This window comes from Ruditapes philippinarum, unplaced genomic scaffold, assembly GCF_026571515.1.
Source record: "Ruditapes philippinarum isolate M1 unplaced genomic scaffold, ASM2657151v2 ctg922_1_1_1_1, whole genome shotgun sequence".
Classification (NCBI taxonomy): Eukaryota; Metazoa; Mollusca; class Bivalvia; order Venerida; family Veneridae; genus Ruditapes; species Ruditapes philippinarum.
In genome coordinates this window covers 16,802-40,931 of record NW_026854367.1, presented here as the reverse complement: position 1 = coordinate 40,931, position 24,130 = coordinate 16,802, and the positions used below count along the sequence as shown (strand labels likewise).

Here is a 24,130-nt window from a genome sequence, read left to right as displayed (position 1 = left end):
GATTAAGATGTTTTATCAACTAAATCACTGCTTTATTATCATGAATGCATAAAATTGTCCCAAAAAAGGCACAAACCCTTCAGTAGCTATGGAGATAACATGCTTACAAGCAAAACTTTACCATTAAATTCTAAGTTGAAAAAGGGGAGAAAAATCAGCCTAAATGCTCGATAAAATTATGGATCTTGGTCAGTAACCTACATGTACAATTATGACCTTAAATGCATGTGAAGTTTTAATATTGTAGGCAGAGTTATCCAACTTGTCAATCTGATGTACATTGTTACGATAAATAACTATTGTAAGTTTCAATTGAATATCTCAAGCAATAATTGAGATATTTGACTTTAAAATAAACTTAAACCAACGCAGATGCGGACGCTGGGTTACTACAATAGCTTTCATATTTTTCAAATAGTCGAGCTAAAAACTACCAAGTCATGGTTGACACCATATAGTTATTCCATATATAAATATATATGTATATATCATGGAAAACATTTCAAGATGTTACAATGGATTGTAGTGTATAACAAGAAAATCAGTGTACTTTAACTTTAATCCAATAATCATACAAACATCTGTAAATAACTGGAACAAAATATTTCTTAAATAAAACCATACAAAACAAGAGGGCCATGATAGCCCTAGATCGCTCACCTGACTTATCAAACTCATCCAAACAATTACCTAGACAAGCATTCTGACCAAGTCTCATGACAGGTGAGTCAAAAATGTGACCACTACAGTGTTAACAAGGATTATCCATATTTGAGCAGTGCGACCTAGTTTTTTACCCAGGTGACACATATTCAAACTTGACCTAGAAATCATCAAAACAAACTGTCAGACCAATTTCCAGGATACTTGGATAAAAACAGAAGCAACTAGAGTGTTAACAAGATTTTTCTATTTTTAGCTCCGGTGACCTAGTTTCACATGCGATTTCGAACTCATCCAAGCAATTACCTAGACAAGCATCCTGACCAAGTTTGATGATAATTGAGTCGAAAATGTGACCACTAGAATGTTAACAAGGCTTTTCCATATTTGGGCGGTGTGACCTAGTTTTTCATCCAAGATGACCCATGTTGAATCTTGACTTAGAAATCATCAAAACAAACTTTTAGACCAATTAACAGAATATTTGGATCACAACAGTAGCCACTAGAGTGTTAACAAGATTTTTCTATTTTTATCTCCTGTGACCTAGTTTTTCATCCGAGATGTCCCATGTTCGATTTATTCCCAGCAATGACCTAAGCAAGTTTCCTGACCAAGTTTGCTAACAATTGAGTCAAAATTGTGACCACTAGAGTGTTAACAAGGTTTTTCTATTTTTAGCTCCTGTGACCTAGTTTTTCATCCGAGATGACCCATGTCCGAACTCATCCGAGCTATCACCTAGACAAGCATCTTAATCAAGTTTGATGATGATTGATGCAAAAATGTGACAACTAGAGTGTTAACAAGGTTTTTCTATTTCTACCCCAGGTGACCTACTTTTTCATCCGAGATGACCCATGTTCAAACTCATCCGAGCTATCAACTAGACAGACATCTTGACAAAAGTTTGATGATGACTGATGCAAAAATGTGACTGCTAGAGTGTTAACAAGGTTTTTCTATTTTTAGCTCCGGTGACCTTCTTTTTCATCCGAGATGACCCATGTTTGTACTCATCCGAGCTATCACATAGACAAGCATCTTGACCAAGTTTGATGATGATTGATGCAAAAATGTGACCGCTAGAGTGTTAACAATGTTTTTCTATTTTTAGCTCCGGTGTCCTACTTTTTCATCTGAGATGACCCATGTTCGAACTCATCCAAGATATCAACTAGATAAGCATCCTGACCAAGTTTGATGATGATTGATGCAAAAATGTGACTGCTAGAGTGTTAACAAGGTTTTTCTATTTATAGCTCCGGTGACCTAGTTTTACATCCGAAATGACCCATGTTCGAACTCATCCGAGCTATCAACTAGATAAGCATCCTGACAAAGTGTGATGATGATTGGGTCAAAAATGTGACCACTAGAGTGTTCACAAGGTTTTTCTATTTTTAGCTCCTGTGACCTAGTTTTTCATCAGAGATGACCCATGTTCAAACTCATCCAAGCAATTGACTAGACAAGCATTCTGACCAAGTTTGATGATGATTGGTTTAAAAATGTGACCACTAGAGTGTTCACAAGGTGTTTCTATTTGTAGCTCCTGTGACCTACTTTTTCATCAGAGATGACCCATGTTTGAACTCATTCGAGCTATCACCTAGGCAAACATCCTGACCAAGTTTAATGATGATTGGGTCAAAAATGTGACCTCTACAGTGTTCACAAGGTTTTTCTTTTTTTAGCTCTTGTGACCTAGTCTTTCATCCGAGATGACTCATGTTCGAACTCATCCATGCTTTCAACTAGATAAGCATCCTGACCAAGTTTGATGATGATTGAGGCAAAAATGCGACCGCTAGAGTGTTCACAAGCAATTGTGGACGGACGACGGACATTCACCGATCCTAAAAGCTCACCCTGAGCAAGCTCAGGTGAGCTAAAAACCAAAAACTGATGATGACAGAACGGGTATCACTTTATGCCTATAAAAATTTTTTTGCTCAAGTGATTTTTTTTCGAAGAGCTACATATGAAATTGCTGCCAAATATACATAAGTAAAATCTATTTCAAAGCTGCATGCATTCATATAAATATATTTAAAAAAAATCAAACTTGATTAAATAAAAAAAAGTTCAAGGATAGCCCAAACTTGTTAATTATAAAAAATATATATACAGAGTATTATGTTGTAGTAGCTCTCTGAGGCTTTGTATTTTGCTATGAGCAGTGGTGGGAAATTGATATCTTGCGAGACCAAAGGGCGAGCTAGATAACAATTTTCCAACATTGCAAGTAGAAAAATGCATAGCCTCAGAAAGCTACTACAACATAATTTTCCTTTAATAATATACCTTTTCGTTTGAAGTATAAATGATTTTCATTATACTACACTTATATAAGAAATTTCAGAAAAAGAAATGTAGCTGTCAAGAAATAAATTATGACTGACAGATGAATACGTAATTTGTGCAAAACCAGCCACACCTTTTATTATTTTGGTTGCCATTTCCATATACTATGTTATACACAGCTAAGATCAGAACCAACATTAACAAGAACCGGTTGATGCTCCCCGAGAAGGTTCTGGACACTGGAAAGTATAAAAAAAATGAACAAAGGGCAAAAACCCCGAAATTAGGCAAAGCGGAGTTATGTTTTTTTTTGCACTGCACTTCTATTCAATTAGATCTTTCTATCTATAAAGTTGCCTGATGATATCAGAGTTATGTCCAAGGTAAAATTCAAAGTGTAAAAATGAAATTAGGGTAATAACTCCAAAATTAGACCAGGCTTTCTTTAGGTTCTTTAAGCATTGCAGTTCTATCCAATTATATCTAGCTACCTACAAAGTTTCATGTTGATATCTCTAATAGTTTTAAAGTTATGTCTCGGACAAAAGTCAAAAAGTAAAAATAAACAAAGGGCAATTACTTCAAAATAAGGCAAGGCAGAGTAATGATTCTTAAGCACTGCTTAGAGTAATGTCCTGGACAGAGTTTAAAGTGTCAAAATGATCAAAGGGCAATAACTCCAAAAGTAGGCAAGACAGTGTTACAGTTCTTGTGCACTGCAAACTTACTCAACGATATCTATCTACCTACAAAGTTTCATGTTGATATCTCTTTTACATTGAGAGTTATGTCTCGGACAAAGTTCAAAGTGTAAAAATAAACAAAGGGGGATAATTCAAAAATTAGGCAAGGGAGAGTTAAGGTTCTTGTTCACTGCTTACCAACTCAATGAAATCTATCTACCTACAAAGTTTCATGTTGATACCTGTTATAGTTTTAGAGACAAAGTTCAAAGTGTAAAATAAAGAAAGGGGGATAATTCAAAAATTAGGCAAGACAGAGTTACGGTTCTTGTGCACTGCATACCAAGTCAATGAGATCTATCTACCTACAAAGTTTCATGTTGATACCTCTTATAGTTTTAGAGTTATGTCCCGGACAAATTTCAAAGTGTAAAATAAACAAAGGGGGATTATTCAAAAATTAGGCAAGGCAGAGTTACGGTTCTTGTACACTGCACACCAACTCAATGAGATCTATCTACCTACAAAGTTTCATGTTGATACCTCTTATACTTTTAGAGTTATGTCCTGGACAAAGTTCAAAGTGTAAAATAAACAAAGGGGAATAATTCAAAAATTAAGCAAGGCAGAGTTACAGTCTTGTGCACTGCACACTTACTCAATTAGATCTATCTACCTACAAAGTTTCATGTTGATACCTCTTATAGTTTTAGAGTTATGTCCCGGACAAAGTTCAAAGTGTAAAAATAAACAAAGGGGAATAATTCAAAAATTAGGCAAGGCAGAGTTACGGTTCTTGTGCACTGCACACCTACTCAATGAGATCTATCTACCTACAGTCTTTCTGAAAGACCGTCGGAACGTCGGCCCTGACCGGTAAAAATCAGAAGGTCCGATAAAAATATATGTTTTGACGGCCCGACGGTCCGGTAAAAATTAAGGATTTATAAAAACCTTACATTCAACATTTTGCAAAGGCCGATCATTTACCTACATTCAAAACAAATCAAAATGTTGTCATTACACAATATAAGCTCGTGCAATGCTTGTCAACTGTTATGCATTCTCATAATGCAAACTTTAATGTAACAACGTTAGATAAAAATATTCGACAACTAGTACAAGTAAAAGTCAATCAGCGGCCATGTAAATTACATAAGCGGCCCAGATGTAAAAGGTCAACCGCTATTAGTTTGTTTACACAGATGAAAGCGTCAGTGAATTAATTGGAACAATTTACGTCTTTAATCCACAGACTTAGAGAAATGTTAAATTACATGTGTGCTCAACTGGTGTTTAGCTATGAAAGATCGTCCAAGATGTTGACAAAAATTAAACTATACTGTGAAGGTACCAAAATCATTGAACAATTAATCTGTCAACTTCACTAAATTACCGATATATATAATTCTGTTTACATATGCCAGACTTTTGCTGAAATTTACCCTCTCATTTTGCTGTATGAAATTAAAGTTTAAATAGCAAAATCCATTGAATACATGTATAACAATATTTATGTTTACATTTTGATTGTGGTGAAAAAAGATAACTTCACTTCCTTGATAATACAATTTTCTTTTTGTACACAAATTTTTTGACTGCTGACACTCAAATGACTCAAAATGCTATACCAATCAGGTTTTTTTCGGTCCAGTAAAATCATGTTTGGTCCAGTAAAAATTTTCAGTTTACAGGACCTACTGTCCAGTAAAACTCAGAAGTCTTTCGCATAGACTGTACCTACAAAGTTTCATGTTGATACCTCTTGTTGTTTCAAAGTTAAGTCCCGGACAATAAAAGGGGATGGACGGACGGACAAGGCGGCGACTATATGCTCACCCGAAATTTTTCGGGGAGCATAAAAATAGTCCAGGCCTTTCATATATGGTACTGTTTTGTCTCTAACATAATACAGAATTTTCTAACCGTTGAAAACTATTTGCGCTTCAAGATAATCCTGTGTTTTAGGAAGAAAATTTATTGGTATATAATAAATGCTGTCATTGACATTTCTTATGCTTATATTCATTATATGTATTTCTTGCAATCCTATTTATAGCTACAAATTCTATGAATTAAAATAGAAAATGAAGGTAGCATGCAGACGGTGTTGATATTGTGTGATAACAAGAGCTGTCGGTAGGACAGCATGCTCGACTATTCTAAGTGCTTGATAGTAAAAGAGCCTTGATAATGTTAAATTTTTTAAGTTCACAAAGGGCTAATTTTTTTTGATAAATTCATGTTATAGGCCTTAGAGAGAGTCTAATTATACAGTATTGGCTTGACTATTTGGAAGGTAATGTCACAAGGGTGTTTTATTGAGTATAATAATACTAATTACCTATGAATACATAAATTTGACAGAAAAGGTACAAAGGCTTGTTATTAAGATGTTTTATCAAGTAAATCACTGCTTTATTATTATGAATGCATAAAATTGTCCCAAAAAAGGCACAAACCTTCAGTAGTTATTGAGATAACAGCTTACAAGCAAAACTTTACCATGAATTTCTAAGTTGAAAAAGGGAAGAAAAATCAGCCTAAATGCAAGATAGAATTATGGATCTTTGTCAGTGACCTACAATTATGACCCTAAATGCATATATGTGAAGTTTTAAATAAATACCTTCAATAGTTATTGAGATATGTAAAACTTGCATGTAAAAAATAACCAAGAGACTAAGTAGAAAAGGGGATATGAATCAGCCTTAATGCAAGATAGAGTTATGGAACTTGGTCAGTGACATACAATTATGACCCTCCAATTATGACCCTAAGTGCATGTGTAAAGTTTCAAGTAAATATCTTTGAAGACCAGTTTAACCTTTAACCAAAATTTCTAAGTTTCAAAGGGGCAAATAATTCTGCAAATATTGCAGGCAGAGATATGCAATTTTGCAAACTGATGTACATTGTTACTATAAAAAAGTATTTTAAATTTCAATTGAATATCTCAAGCAATAATTGAGATATTTGACTTTACAAAAAAAACTTTAACCAAAATGTCTAAGTTCCAAAGGGGCATAATTTTGTCAATATTGTAGGCACAGTTATCCAACTTGTCAATCTGATGTACCTTGTTACTATAAATAAGTATTGTAAGTTTCAATTGAATATCTCAAGCAATAATTGAGATATTTGACTTTACAAAAAACTTTAACCAAAATTTCTAAGTTAAAAAGGGGCATAATTCTGTCAATATTGTAGACAGAGTTATCCAACTTGTCAATCTGATGTACCTTGTTACTATAAATAAGTATTGTAAGTTTCAATTGAATATCTCAAGCAATAATTGAGATATTTGACTTTACAAAAAACTTTAACCAAAATTTCTAAGTTAAAAAGGGGCATAATTCTGTCAATATTGTAGACAGAGTTATCCAACTTGTCAATCTGATGTACCTTGTTACTATAAATAAGTATTGTAAGTTTCAATTGAATATCTCAAGTAATAATTGAGATATTTGACTTTACAAAAAACTTTAACCAACGCAGATGCCGACGCGGACGCTGACGCCGGGGCGACTACAATAGCTCTCATATTCTTCGAATAGTCGAGCTAAAAATTTAAAGATCATTGGAAATCATCCCAGTAACCGAATACTCTAAATGACCGAGTACTCGAGTATTGATTTTAGTAATTGTTGCCATCCCTAAAAAAATAAAGTACTTGACAAGATCAACTAACATCTAAATAAAAAACTTTGAAAACAGAATTAATTATTTTGAAAAATTCACTCTGAGCTGTATTATTTAAAATGGGTGTTCAAACACATTGAAAACATTGATAATTCATTTCATGTTCTTGGTGATGAAGTGGTGCCTCAATATAGTTATCACTGCAATCTATCTTCCCTCATAACTCCTACTATTACTGTATCTGTCAAACAAGCATCTCTGTTTTCTGAAATAGAGTTTGAAAAAGTTTATTGCTGACCGAGATATTCCATACTTGTATGTTAACTTTTTTCAGCATCTTTCTGTTAGAATTACTCTGATTTATAAAGGTATAAAACCAAAAAATGCGCGACCAATGCCAGAGCTCAACCCCTCTGATCAGATTTCACAAACGAGCATCTGAGTAGAACCACCGCCTTTTTTTAAAGCTAGCTGGATTGCTTTCTCACATTAAAGAATCCATATTAAATATAATAGAACATTGATAATTGCTACACAGTCTCTTTGTAAACATAAAATAAGCATGTTTTGTGTTTACATAAAGTAGCTATGTAATGTTAAAACACCACATGCTATAGTTGGTCACAATATAAATATATAGTGTTGTTAGGAAACTGACAGTTTTTTTAAGAAGGACCAAATTTTTTTTTGTCTCGTAAGAAGGAACATGGCTTCCAATGCATAGTTAATTCATTCAAATTAGACATATTCAAAAAGAATTGCATAGAATTCAATACATTTTCATGATTAAAATATTTTACTGATGAGCATAGTATATCTTTAAAGGTAAGTGGTTTAGGTGCATTACTTTGACTATGGTCACCCCAATTAAATCTATTTATTTGCTTAGTAACACAACTTTTTAAAGTCATATAAATTTGTAAATGTGAGTGATTCTGATAATCTATATACAGCTAAGTCAAGATGAGATGATTAGGTTTTACTGACTGCTTACTACATGAAGTCACTATTTCAATGTCAAATGCCTTGAGGTGAAAGGAATGAAAACTTGAATTTCAAAATACAATTTAAGTGAATTACATGTCACAAATGAGCCATGTCATGACAAAACCAACATAATGGGTTTGCGACCAGCATGGATCCAGACCAGGTTGGTCTGATCAGGATCCATGCTGTTCGCTTACAAACCTTATTACAAGTAGAGAAACTGATAGCGAACAGTATGGATCCTGATCAGACTGGGCGGATGCCCATTATGTTGGTTTCGTCATGACACGGCTAAAATGTTTTTGCTATCGACTTTTGTTCCTAAATTAACAACAGATTGCATAATGAAAAGATATTGAAATAATTAATATACAATTGGCTCTAAGTGCCAAGCTTACAGATTTTAAATAAACCTTGAGCCCTGTGTTGGCCTTTAAACATGTCAAACATTTAGAAAGTATTTATTAAGGAAAAGTGTATACAAATAATCATGTACCTCTTCATTATATGCCCATGACATTGAAAAAACATTGTGTCATCTGTTTACTTCAAGGTTAGTCACATTGACAGTATCACATTTTAGACTTTATCTCTCTTGATTCCATTCATAAAAAGCATTCTCAAAATGGGTCCTCTTAATTTCACATTCATCAATCTGACAAAAACCTCCTGGAAAAGAAGTTAGAAACATATGCCACTAATTATGTCAGTTAATGTCAAATAAATACTTTGAGAAACTATTTGGTCAAAATTGTAAATGTACAAAGATTTTCAAACCAAATATATATATAACAATGAACATTTCCTTTTTAACTTTCTAACATATATAATGTATGGTCTTACTTGAAGAAAATGTTTGCCCATGTGACCGAAAAGGGATTAAGGACCATTACTATTGTTTATCCTTTTGTTTATTAAAGGGCCATGGCCCCATATTCTATTGTTATGGAATGAATTCTATTGTTCTCTTTTGTTATGCTACAGTAAGATGGATATATATATCAAAGTCAGAAAAAAGCTAACATGTTTTTACCTTAATGGCCTGTATAATTATGTTTCACAGCTTCTCAGCAAACAACCAACTGAGCCACAATTGAAATCTAACAAACAAGCCTTTATTCACAAACCTGAAATAAAAAAATTTCCTAATCAATACAATAGTTCTTTTAATTTATTACATACTTCATTGAAACATTAAGAAATATTGATAAAGTAAAATGCTCATTTTCATTTCCTGTATTTTCAATGTAATTATTCATTTTTCATTGCGTATTTTCACAAGTGTCTCCTAAATTTAGCCTATACACAATAGACTGTAAAGAATAATAGGGCAATTTCTTTATAATTTCAAGTATTTATAGTCGAAACAGTCCTTTTTAAAGGCATATATATGGGTAAGTTGAATGTTGCATGTCCAGATATGACTGACTAACAATAATTATTGTAAAAGTGAGTAATAATTGTCGGAATCATAGCTCAATCAGTAGAGAACATAGCTCAAGGTTACCAGATTTCAAAAAAAAAAATTATTAATTTTGTTCTGACATGTCAGGAACAACTTAGACATGTCAGGAACAACTTGAAATTTAAATGAGTTTTTCGTTTGATTGATTTTTGTTACCTATCTTACTTTTTCATTGAAGTATCTTTACCTTCTTAAAAATTATGCCCAAATCTCATTTCTTTCTCTTTTTTTAAACTTCTTTTCATGAATTTAATATAAATATTTTCAACAGATTTTAAAATAATCAAAATACAACACTGTTAAGCATATATAACTGTTGTCAGGATTAAGTTTTGTTTCATCAAAAAAAAACTTGAATAGAAAATAGAACAGTTTCCACCTGTAGTTTGGAACCCACTAACTGAATTCACTTTTATATCAATATTATGCAGTCTTAAACTTATTTCACTAGTAAGTCAAATGATTTATTATCTCAAACAATGTAATTACATGTAGTATAAGTTTTATGGAAATAATGTGGTTAATCACTTGCAGTTAATCAAGGCTCGACAAATCCACTTGTCCGCTCATAAATGATAAATACGAGTAAAAATGACTCTGGACAAGTTAATCTCCCAAAAATGCCCGTCCTGCAGGACATGTGAAATTTCTAGCATAAATTAATCAAATTTCAATTCAATTCTTTTGAAACCATTTTTCAAGTTTTACTAGTAAGACAGAGCACAAAATAATTCCCGTGTGTTTGATGGGCAAAACTGATGTTGATTTGTTGAATGCAACGCTTAATTCTGTCTGATTCTATTTTGTAAAAACTTACTAAAAGCCCGTGCGGCGATTCCAGTATGTTCCACAAAATTTTTTTAAAATGTCACAATGCAATATTTGGCAAATGTTTAGCCAGAAAGAAGTTAGTTAAACAGTGTCTTCAAAAAAGAAAAATTGTCTTCAAAAAAGAAAAATGAGTCAGAACATGTAGGAAATTTATATTTTTTAAGCATTGTTGTTGTTGTTGTTTTTCGTTTTTCAATCCCTGATATATTATTTGTAGTATTTGTAACTATTATCTATTCTATTTGTAATAGAACAGCATTTTTCCCTTATAAAACTATTTACGTTCCCAATAAAAAAAGACAGCAAATTTTCAAATGTTTTTTTTTTAAAGTCCCAAAATTACTGTCAAAATTCCCATCCAAATATTTGTACCTAGTTCATTTTATACTTCCGAACATTATTTTTGTACATGTACTCATTTTTTTCACTCCAATAGGAAATCAATATATTATGCATGGTTTAACTTTAAATGTGTATAAATATTATGCATATAAATTCTCATGTCTCCCTGGATAAAATTCAAAATTAACCATGTGGCATGAATACCTGTCAGTTATGTAGTATCAATTTGAGTCAAAACGCATTTTTCCAAAAAAAAATTGTACTGGTAGCGTATAGATAATAGTTATCCAGAACTAAGCAAATGTCAGGGTTTTTCGATGCTAATCCCCAGTGTAAATATAATTATAACCTTACTCAAATTTCTTAAAATGAAGGGTGAAGTGTCTGCAAAAAAGGGCCTAGGGTGAAGTGTCTGGGGGGGTGAAGTGTCTGTAAGCCGAGGTGATGGACAAGGCAAGACATGTCAATTTTTTGTAGCTTATTATGAAGGAAGTGGCTAGCCGTACGGGCCCGTACGGCTAGCCAAAAGTTCTAGCCGTACGTGAGTCACGTACGACTAGCCAGGACACACTGTATTGGCTAGCCGTACGGCACTTTTCAAAAATATATGGAAGGCGAAAGTGCATATGTTAATTATGACTTTAAGCGAGGATTTTAGTCAAGAATGTTTACTTTTAAAGATTAATCGACGTGTTGGCTACAGTAAAGAATGTACGTACTTTGTCATCACAAGACGTCGAGAAAAAATAGCGTTTGGTTGCAGTTATTGAAAAAGTTTACAAAATTTTGATAATAATCATTTTTTGTTTCATTAAGTTTAATTTTTAAATTGAAAAAAAAACAAAAAAACAAACAAACAAACAAAAAAAACCCACCGAAAATAATTGTTGTCGGGCTCTGATAATTGCGTCAAATACCGACGGTATAGAAGTTTGTTCATCGTCCATCATTAAGGAAAGTCTGCATTATTAAATTATTTTTCCTTTTCACAGTTTTTTTTTTAATATTCTTTTTATTTATTTATTCCCCTCCGATCATTATTTTTTCGATCCATGTGCTTAATTAACAGATTTAACAATTCATCTTTCATACAAATCATAAGCATGAAAATTAAGGACGTTATAACATGCAACTTTGACACTTAATTTTATTAAGATAGATTATACAACGCTTACTCGTATTCATTTTTTTTGCAAAATTGCGGAGCATCTTTATTAAAAAGAACACACTAGGACAAATGCGGAGATTTGATTAAAATCGTCGTTGAAAGACACAAAATAACATAAGCATTTTCGACTTCCATATAATTTTGAAAAGTGCCGTACGGCTAGCCAATACAGTGTGTCAAGGCTAGTCGTACGTGACTCACGTACGGCTAGAACTTTTGGCTAGCCGTACGGGCCCGTACGGCTAGCCACTTCCTATTATGAAGTTGCAGTACAATGAGAGACTGGCACTACTTGTATATTTTTTATTTAAAAAAGCTGTAAGGTAAGCATCAACAATATGTATACGCTAGATGTAAATAACTCACCTCCAAAAAATATATAAAAAAAATGGGTCAAAAATGTCTGGGTAGGAAATGGTTTGAGGGAGGACTTTCAAGGGAAGGAACTGCTAAACTTAAAATTTGATAAGGTCAATTCAGTACAAAAAAGCTTTACCCGATAATGGCCGATTGTGAAGAAAATTTGTAAAAAATAGAGCTTTTAATTGCAACTTAAATATCAACGTTCTGAAATATAAACAATGAACATCAGTCATCTTGAATAACGTTGTATTGAAAGTCATATCCGCGGATATGACTCATATCCGGTATTAAGTCAAACTCTTGTATCTTTTGTAAGCAACCAGAATCGCCAACGATTTCGCCACTGATAAATGGATAAATGCAAAACAAGCAAAGTTATTCAACAGTTAGGTAAATGGGAAATAAGGAAGGTTTTTGTAATATAAAACTTACAACTCGTTTTAACACGTGGAACTTCTATATAAACTTCTCAATCTTTCACGGATGAACTTGTAAACAATGGCGATTGCGGTAAAATGACGTTAGGGCGAAAATAGTTCGTATTCATACGCATGCATTGTTTTTCTTAAATTTACACTTATGAAGCATTAATTAGGCCCTATAAGCTTTAAAGTTAGCTGATCTGAAATCCGTATTCCATTACTTGCTAAATTTTTGAGTTCTATGACACTTAATTAACTTGTGACTACATGTAATTTGTACTATATTTATGCAAGTACTTTGGCTATGATCGACCGCTGGCGTAGTAATATTAAAATCGCGTAAAGCAAAAATATACATACAATTTTAAAAGACGATTGCTAAATTTAGTACAAAATTGACCAGTCAATTTTAAAATAGATAGGGAACTATGATTATGGAGTTACTGCGAAGTTTTGGAACTATTTTGCTTAGCGTAGGTAGCTGACTATTTGTGGTCATATCATAGTAAATCTGAATTTGTCGTTATTCCATTGGGGGCGCATTGCGCATGCGCCCCCAAAAACGGAATTGGTTTATAATACTAGTAGAAGGTCTGTATTATCGTAAATAATTATGTTGATATTATTTATTATCATATGTGACAACAAACCAACAAATGTTGTTGGTAAGCTTGAGAAACATGATATCTATATAAAGCAGATAATAAATTGTTCTAGAACAAACTATTATTATTCCTCATATAAATGTCCATACTAAATCACAACTCTTTCCAAAAAAATTCAAGAAAATTTTAATAAGAATATCCAAATGATACATTTATATTGTTTTATCAATATTTGGAATGTGTCCATTGTAGACCGATTCACTTTAAAGTTTAGTGAGAAAACAAAATACTGTAAGTATACTGAAATCTTTAGGGTAGTTAAGAGAGTTTATCAACAATTCTCTTTAAACATAAAAATCTTATGTAATTGAGAATTGCAAAATGAATACTCACAGCAAGATCATGCCCGCAAATTTTATCTGTAGACATTTGAGAACATTTTAAACTTTCCTTATCATCTATTCAATTATCTATCACATGTACATTATTGATTTAATTATCAAAAAGGGCGGTTTAAATGTCTTTCAACATTTGTATTTGCTTACAATAATGACTATTTTCTTACGATAAAGATACAAGCACCTGCAACAGAATGGTAGCAAATGAAGACTATACTTTAAAACAGATTTGTTGATACGTTCATAGGATGATCCTGCCACATTTTTACATCAGATAATTACATCTCAAATCTAAAAGTAATTCACTTATGGGTCGTAAATTTGGCGCAGAAATCAGGTTAAATATTCAGCCCGACATGCGATATTTTTATGCTCAAGTGAGAAGTACTACCACTTATTATTAAGCACTCCATGCAAATATTTAAGTGTTATGTTAGAAGAAGAAAATGTTGTGTTTCAAGCAACACTTATTGAGATTCAAGTTAATTTTGATAATTTTTAATTCATTTTATTTTGTAAAATGTTGTCAAGTGAACAATTAAAATTATTTGATCCAGACTTAGCAATATTTTTAGAGATTGTGTGATATTGTATTACTGATTGTGTGTTGCAAATAAAAATAATAGTAAAAAAAAATGCAAGAATAACCATTACTCATAGTGGACTTATGGTGATATAATAATGAAATTTGATCGCATTTTTGAGTTAAATGCCGATCGGATTGCGAGGATTTTTATACGTTCCTTAGATTATTAAAAACACGTCCTTTAGATTTAATTCTAGAAATGGTGTTGGCTAGTATAAAGGTTTGCCACTTAATTATATACAGACCGACATACTCCTGACGTTTCGCAAGAAGCACACATCTCTTCGACATGATACATATGATAACGAGTGTGACGGAATTAAAACAGTAGAACAACAAAAGGGGGTTTCAATCAAAGTCATTGAACAATTATTCTAAGAACATAAAACCATTGCAGACATTTTGTTCATTACATGACGTTTTACAAATTTTAAAGTACATAATGGCATTCGAAACATCGGCTTTAACAAATACCACCGATTAATAATATTTTAAAGTTATACCTTAACAATTTAAGTCTGTGGGATTACTATTAAATATTTTTGTTTCTGGACTGGGTAAATGTTTCCGTGTAAGACAGGTGTTTGGCAAGTTTGAAGAATGAGGCTGACGGGTTGTAATGCGAATATTATATGTTTTATCTGTGTAATTTTGCATCTTTATGTCAATTATCTGCAGTGTTATTTACCTACACCATTCAAATACACATAACTTACATCATTCAAATATGCATAACGCAACAAAATGATCACTTCTAAGTTTGTAGAAGTGAACTATTCTTTGAAATAGATATTCCAGTCTGCAATTAGCAGAAGCTTATGTAATTAATGCTTTTGCATAGCTTCCAAAATATCTTGAGTAAACGTATATGCTAAAATACTGCAGATCGAAATTATGCATAATAGAATATCTTTAAAGATCCTGTAACTCAATTTTTATGATTTTATATCATAAATTTTATGCTCAAATGAAGACTTATCAATATTGTAAGTTCCAAAAAGCATTATTTTTGAATATATTACCTAATTTATATTATCATGTTAATAAAGGGAGGTAATTATAAATTCATTTTCTATGAAGTCTAAGTCAGTTTTTTTCAATAAAAGAAATGAATGCATATATTTCAATGATTACATTTAATGTGGACACATATTTGCAGTACATATTTTATATATCCTTCGATGTTTGAAAATTGTTTTAGAAGCATAATTATATACTTATATAAAATTTATCTTAAGCGTGGTAACAACTGTAATAACAACATGATCTTTAAAGTGTAATTTATTTATCAACTAACCTTTTGACTTTGAAAGAAACAATAATACAATTATAGATATGGAAAACATGGATAAAATATACTGACATTTGTACAAATAAAATTCTTTATCTTCAAATAGCATATATTTTCGCATGCAAATAATAAATACATTTGATAATTGCAATCCATATATGTTTTCCGTAAAAATAAATTTGAAACAATCTTACAAAAAATAAGAATACGAAAAGTTTAATATTCAGGAATGTTCCACACAATTCTTCTCACAGGGAGATTTGCATTCTTGGGCGTGGTGGTTCCGTTACGTTTTCCTTGCTAATTGTGAAGCGTTACATATGGGTTAAAATGGATTAAAAGAAGCCCTAAAACTTCATAACAGGGAGATATTTGATAGATACAGTAAACATGCAGTTAATTCAACTATGAATATAAATATTCTTTCTAAGTTTATGTCTGATAAAGACACTGCAAGATTACGATGTCGTACTTTGTATCGTCATCCATGAAGTTTTTTTAGTTAAATCATATTTATTTCCAGAAAATTACATATAAAAAGTACAATGATAGCACAAATCAAAACATACTTATTATAACTCGATAAAGTGTTTTATATAGCTAGATGCAAGGTCTTTTATAACATATATTTATCTTTCTAAATCAATACATTTTATAGATTTACTAAATTATATATTTGACGAACTTAAAAAGTACAACTCTGCAATCAACCTAAATGTTGTTAATGTAAGTAACCTCGAAAGAGAGATTTAAATTTCTTCGAAACCGTGTATACATTAATAACTTTCTTTTCGCAATGCAGTGATTTACATTTACTTTCTGTAGTATTAAAAATTGTTGCTTTCCACATTTTCAATATGCAGTGCCAAAGTCTTTATTTATCTCAACATAACCCCGATGCAGTGTAACAGTATTTTCATCTTTTAAATGGATTTACAGAGGCTTAAAGTGTTGCTTTTCAAACAGTGTAAGTTATTTCGTTAGAACAGTGTTGATAAAAACATCTATCAGTTTTGCCTATAGTTTAATAAAGTCGAAATAAAATACTCACAAATGTAGTTGAATGTGACTGAATCACAGCTCACATTCTGTTTTATCAATTTTGTTGTGTATCTTTGACAGACAAAACAAGATATCATGGATAATACATTTGCTTTCATTACATAATATGAGTATCAAATTTTAATATGCTTTACCTGCATAATAAATTGGAAACATATTTATCACCGAAATGAGCAATAACTCTGTAATAAAACAATTATGTTATAAACCTCTTCTAGCTACATATTGAGATTTTTTAGATATGAAAAACATTTAGATAGCCTAACATTAATGACACATTTCTTATTACGCAGTTAATAAAATGTACAATATATGATATAAAAATTAAATTAAAAACAAATGGTGGTGGTACTAGAAGTGGTACATAAGATGCTACAGGAGAAAGTTTCATTTAAGCCTTAAGCTATATCGACTCAAAACTGATTGTAATTTATGTATTGTAACTTTGTATTGGAAACACTGAAGAAGAAATAAAATTGGAAATATTGAAATGATACATATGTAAAGAGTGATTACATCATCATTTTGCTACACATTCGAATGTAAATTTAATAAGACACACTTTTCTTAACCATCTCCTCGAACTAGGACAAGCATTTCAGATAGAACTTTGCAACTAGATGATGTGTATGCCTGCAAAATTTTAAAATCTGAATGTTTTCACATTTAAAGCATAGTTGTTTCTCATAGATAAAGAACCGATGTCGTGTTTTGCTGTCTATAACAATTAATGACTTTCGCATTCATTTATGATATACCTATTTATTGCAAACAATGTATATGATAAACATGTATCAGATAAGTCGTCAAATCTCCATGCAACACTGCAACTTGCCCATTTGGTAAGAAGCAACACTACCAATTCACTTATACACATCATGCAATAACATCCTTGATATACCAGAAAACATATGAGATTGATTGATTGAGGAGGTCTGAAACGAGTCATTCGGACTCGCTCTTACAGATAGAATTTGTCTTGCCCGGTAATATAGGTCTGTCATTTACATAGAATTATAATTTGTTACTCAGTACAATAAAAGCACTTTATTGTTAACTTTATCGATAACAATGGAAATGATTAGAAGGTAATGAGATTGAGTAAAATAGATGTCTGCAAGGCAGCTCTAAGCAGGCAATATTTCATAATTTTACTTTTGTCTTTAATGTTATACTTCCTATTCCGCAATCCTATTATGAAATTCATCTTTACAGACCGTGGGTAATCAATTGTTATAAGTGAGACGTCAAAAGCACATGTTTCAAATAGATAACTGAACCAGTTCTTAGAAATATAGAGAGCATAACGTTACAGCACTTCAAGTTGTAAATAGCTTACTTACCGCTAATCATGCAAAATGAGTGCTTATTAAAAATTGTAAACCTTCAATGACAATGTATTATAAAGCATAATACAACAACCTTAACGTAAACTTATAATTAGTTGCATTAGCTTACCCCATGCCTAGAAAACTTTCAGACCGCGGCCTTATCATTTTTAAATCATCACACAACTCTTTGCCTGAACTCGTCAAGGCTCAGAAAAATTACAAACCGCTACCAGAGCAGAAAACTACGTTCCAAACAGCTGTCTGAGAACAGTTCTAGCTCAACAATGAGCTTATTAATCCCTACATGGACACAGTCTAAGGTTAATAGGTTATACAAACTGGTAGCAAAACACAGTCGTAACTCAATGCAGATAGCTTACAAACCGCTACCTTGACACATTACTAATATAGAAAGCTTATAAAGTTAAAGTATGTTGTAGTTAAAAAGTTGTTGCTTGATCACCATGTGTATACTGAAGTCTGAGAACTGCAGAAATACAGCGGAATCATGCCCTCGAGTTTTTATCAGGAGGCATTCGGAAACTTTTGATCTGTGTTTCCTTATCATTTATTTAATTATCTACCACACGTACATTATTGATTTAATTATTATACAGGGCGGGTTAAATATTTTCAACATTTGTATTTGCTTACAATAATGGTTATTTCCCTTAATATCAAGAAACAAGCACCTGCATCAGAGTGGAAGCAAATGAAAATTATAGTTTAAAACAGATTTGTTGATACATTCAGAGTTTTCCACATTCTTTATACCAGTGAATTACATCTTAGTTCTAAAAGTAATTCACTAATCGGTCGTAAAATTGGCACTGACATCAGGTTAAATATATTTAGCACGACGTGTGATATTTTGTGTTGACGTGAGGATTCTGCCACTCGTGTTATTATTAAGCGCGTAATTAAAAGATTTTTAAGTGTTGTATAAGAAACTTAGAATGTTGTTTCGTTTAAACCAAATGCATGAAGGTCTATGTTAATTTTCTAAGGCAATGTACTGATCTGCTTCCCTAACCAGGCTTTGGAAAGTTTACATAAACGCAAGTCCTTAATCAATATATCGGAACTTTTAAAACAGTGCTAAAATTTGACAAACTAAGGGCAAAATGATAATTTATAAGTATTTAAGCTGAACCACAGGCGCTAGTCACATAATCAAAAATTTTACATAATCGGTCTATATATGTATATAAAGATATAAGGCCCCAAACGTAACAAAAACATCATGCGGAACAAACAAGAACACTGCTGCAATAAAAGACCAGATCACGGTTATCTCTTTCTGGTCGCCATCTGAAAGGATCAATCCAAGTGCCAACGCTTTTTATTTCATTAAAATCCCTCAAATAGCAAAGAAATTGGGAAAAGTTTCGCAAAATGCCATTATTTTCAATTCATGTCGTTTTCGACGTCCAGTCCATTCATGTATACAAACACAATTTCTGATCGATTTTTACGAAAAAAACAAAAAACGGCTAGAATTTCCACGTACGTTCCATAAACAAACTCTTTTCCTATCGATCTGCGAAGTCTTCACTGATCAAATGCACTCTTCGTACGTAATTCATTAAAAAATACACAAGGATCTCGCTTGTGACAGTATTTTATCGCCATGTATAGCGCATGTATATATTGATCCGCTCTGAATATTATATAAGGATTTGATTGGTTAAGATAATTACCGGAATACTATTGACCAATCGTATAATTCTATTTCTTTGCTTCATTTACCTGTCACTTCAAATTCAAAATGGCGCACTTTACTTGACCCGCTTCTACAACCAATATTTTTTTAAATATTTGCGTACAAAGAGGACTCTAGTTCAATTTAGACTTCGCAGATTGATAGAAAAAGAGTTTGTTTATGAGTTTTATGAGGAAATTTTAGATGTTTTCTATTTATTTCGTAGAAATCGACCAGAAATCGTGTTTGTATACATGAATAGATTGGACGTCGAAAACGACATGGATTGAAAATATTGGCATTTTCTGAAACTTTTACTCATTTCTTTGCTATTTGAAGAATTTTAATGAAATAAAAAGCTTTAACGCTTGGATTGATCCTTTTAGATGGCGACCAGAAAGAGATAACCGTGATCTGGTCGTTTCTTGCAGCAGTGTTCTTGTTTGATCCGCATGATGTTTTTGTTTCGTTGGGGGCCTTATATCTTTATATACATATATAGACCGATTATGTAAAATTTTTGATTATGTGACTAGCGCCTGTGAGCTGAACAAAGGCATCATTGACCCCATTCTCATTTAGATTCGTTTTATATAATATTTACACTACATTGATAATTATTAGATGCAATTGATAAAGAAATGAAATTAAGGATGTTTTACATCATTAACAGAATACATTCAACCAATTATTTCTTCTTGTTATTTTTTAATTGTGAACAAATTGCTCGTAAAGTATTGTATCGCTTCTCGTGAATGACCTACAACTGCACACTTGCCATACGTTTACTAAAGCATTTGATCGTATAAATTACAATATTTAGCTACACTTCCATTCATGTGTTTTATTGCTGTTTAAATTCGGTGTCAAACGGTCACTAACAGCCTGTCAAAATCACATGTTACAATGAAATAAAAACGAACACATGTGGTGTGAGACAAGGTTCATTGCTCACACGTATTTCATTCAATGCGGAAAAATGGACATATTTATAATAAAATGAAGAATTTGTCACTTTTACACGTTAAAATTGTGGGTTGCGCTTTGAAATGTGCAAATGTTAAAATAAAAACCACTTCAAAATGTTTGTTTCAACATGCATATGTAAAAAGCATTATAGTGATAATCAAAATAATTAAAATTTCATTTTTTATCTAATTTGACATTTCGTTAAAAATGACCTTGTCAAAGTAATATACTAAACAGTAGGTACAAGTGAGATCAATGCATCAAGGCATGCATTGATTCAAGCATGAAATCAAGTAAACAGGGCATGAATATTTGATAAATTTTATGTCAAATGATAAACGCTAATGAATTGTTGTTTGATGAATTATATCCGTGTGTGTTTTGTTCATAATGTAATGAACTGGAGGCCTGAAGCATTTTTTATATAAAGACTGATATCACTCAGAAGCGATTTGTTTTGTTGCAATAAAATATGATTATTTGACACAGTGTATGTTACGTCGGGGCTTTTCAAGTTGGTATAAGAATACCTTATGTCACCCACTGGAATGTGTCATCATTTTTGTTGTAGTCAGGTAAAGTGCACACTAAAATTAATTTGTGTACACTCGAGTGGACAAAATACCGTTTTATACAAGGACTGGACGAACTACCGACCAAAACTTTGCTGGCACTTTTTTTCCATCATAAAACAATTTTAGAAACATCGAAATTAGAGCTGTTTTGTAAATGAAACAATCGCAGAAAATAAAATACACTACGTATCTCGACATAAAAAGTGCATTCAATCACCGGCGTTGTTGCCAAGTTCGCCACGAAGACTCTTAAATTATGCATGCATTCTGCTTGCAAAGTCTCACTTTTCAATGCAGTAAGATTATTACGTTAAAGGGCATGTCATTTTAATCGGATAAAGATATATTAAGTTATATGATATCGTTTTTGATGTTTTATAGTTGCATTTTATCTCCAAACGATACAATATAATTTTATTTTATTTTCAAATTATCCAAACTTGTGTCAGTATCTCGGGATGAGATAAGTAATTATCAAATTTGAAACATGCATCTATCATAAATACAGGCAACCAGATTAAAATAAATGAAAGAAAATAAACACAAAAAAAAAACAAAAAAAAGTAATCACACATACTAAAATACTCACATAAATGTGTTATTCCATTTTCAATATGTACTTAATCTTTTACACCATCCAATGAAACTCAGACAACAAAACTGTCAATGCCGCTATTTAACCACTTAAAACAAATCTTTGTTTTGCTTTTCATTGTTTACGAAGTCAGACAGGCCCCTTGTTTAGGAAGCCTTTAAGGTAAAACTTGAGTGAATTGTTTTGGTTAAAGTGTTAAAGGCTATATTCAGTGTATCTAATGTGATAAAAGAAGGCAGACCATTATAATCTCTGCACCGTAATTTGTTCCAATGTTTATCGGTGTCGCGATCTTTGAAAATTGATACCAAAGTCGCTACAACCTATGATGTAATCTCTATTAACATGTGTGAATCTATTATACATTTTGTCATTTACTTCGTGCACTCGCGAAGATGGCCCGATAGTTAAAATTGACGTAAATCAGTGCACTAACAAGACGAGCGCATTCAATAATAAAGAGCAATATTATTATTTATAATCCGCTATTTTTCACGTTATAGTTTCACCAATACTTTTAGAGTCATATAGCAACTTTGAAACCAGATAAGTGGAGGACAATCTCCGGTATCCAAGCTGTATTGGTTACACGCTTAAAAAATACACGTTCGGAGCATTTGAAAATCATTTTGTAACGAAAACATTTTAGTAAACTTTTAAGTATAATAAATTGAACTTGTGACTATTTCATTTGTCATCGTTACATATCACCGTGTCATTTGTAATTATGATGATTAACATTCATATGACATACATTTCTGATATATGTCCCCGAACGTACACAACCGTATATCCTTGTATTCGACTTAAAACATGACGTGAGTGAAAAAGGGCCATTGAAATGTTTTACTTGATTTATAGTCAATTAAATAAACCAAAAGCTCATTTTTGCAAATTTCGTTACATATTTATGTAATAAATAAAATTAAGTTTGACATTTGCATTTGAAAATTGTAGATTTTATGCATTCACATGCCTTGTGCTTATAAAGTTTTTAATTTGTTTTATTTATAGTTGCCATTAGAAAACCGACAAAAGCGGGCTCCATCCAGAATAACGCGAGTCATTCAGTGATTTAGAGGTTCGTGCACTTGAAAAGATATTCTCCGAAGTGGCTTCTAATTCTTTGACATTTATTGGTATAAACTGTAAAGCATTGATACGTGAGACTTTGGTTTTAAAGTCTCATAAAAAAGACCACTAGATAATTGAGTCGAAGTATTGGGATGGGATGGGGTGATGAACTCCCAACCCTTTTATTTGTGATCAGAATGTGTTACCATCGGACCAAGTCACCGCTTTATAATATCAAAAGTAAATGTGAACCAATGTGGGATATAAATAAGGTTTGCCACTCTGAGAATTCCCATCAAATAATGAAACATACGAAGATATTCGTGGCAAGACTTCCAGTTATGAACGAAAACAAACTTCAGAAAATCGGTACACAACTTTAGAAAGTTATACATCTTTAGACACTTTTTTTCAAAGTCCGTAGATATGTTGTTTTTTACTTTTATACTAATATTTCATAAGGTTACATTTTATATCTGTATTATACAATGTTTATTGTCACAGAGGCGAGTGAATGTACGAAAAAATAGTTCATTCTGAATAGCAAGATCTTGATTACACTTTATAACAAAAACGCCTATAAATAACTTCATAATATATGTGAAAAAAATGTAATTCGATGACTAAGTATCAAAAGGTTATGGTTATTCTGTTTCAAATATCCCATATTTTAATGGTTATCTTTTTAAGATCTATCCGCGCATTCATGTAAATATAAATCACTACAGCATGTTATTCATGACCTCATGCTGGTTCACTCACGCTAGCTCAAATACTTTCATCGCCATTATTAGTACACATGTAGTATGCCAAGTCATACATAACATTATTATTTTTTTATGATTTTGTTGTTGATGTTGTTGGGTTTAAAGTAATACCATATAGCTATGAGGCAATGTTAACACTAGAGTAGATACCACTGATCGTCCTGGATGCAGTTAGACGGCTTCTTCAAATGGACAATTTCAAAGTCGTGGCCATATTTGAACCAACAACAAAGAGAAATGAAATTAAATGTCTGCTAGTCAGCTAAGTACTATCAACCACTCGAGACCAAAACTAAAAAAAA

The 24,130-nt window shown here is 32.0% G+C and overlaps 1 protein-coding gene and 1 long non-coding RNA gene across 2 annotated transcripts in view; both read right to left on the bottom strand.

Moving 5' to 3' along the window:
• LOC132739982 (leucine-rich repeat-containing G-protein coupled receptor 4-like) overlaps positions 1-22,139 on the bottom strand; it is a 90,823-nt gene extending 68,684 nt beyond the window's left edge. The window contains exon 1 of the mRNA XM_060727835.1: positions 21,982-22,139. The gene's annotated coding sequence lies outside the window, so the exon portion shown is untranslated. The remainder of the gene's footprint in view (positions 1-21,981) is intronic.
• LOC132739981 (uncharacterized) lies at positions 546-13,003 on the bottom strand. Its single transcript, XR_009627085.1, has 4 exons — positions 12,884-13,003; positions 9,316-9,409; positions 8,779-8,951; positions 546-7,560 (listed from the first exon to the last, which is right to left on the bottom strand). It is a non-coding gene; the product is annotated as an uncharacterized LOC132739981 (long non-coding RNA).
• Positions 22,140-24,130: the final 1,991 nt, after the last annotated feature.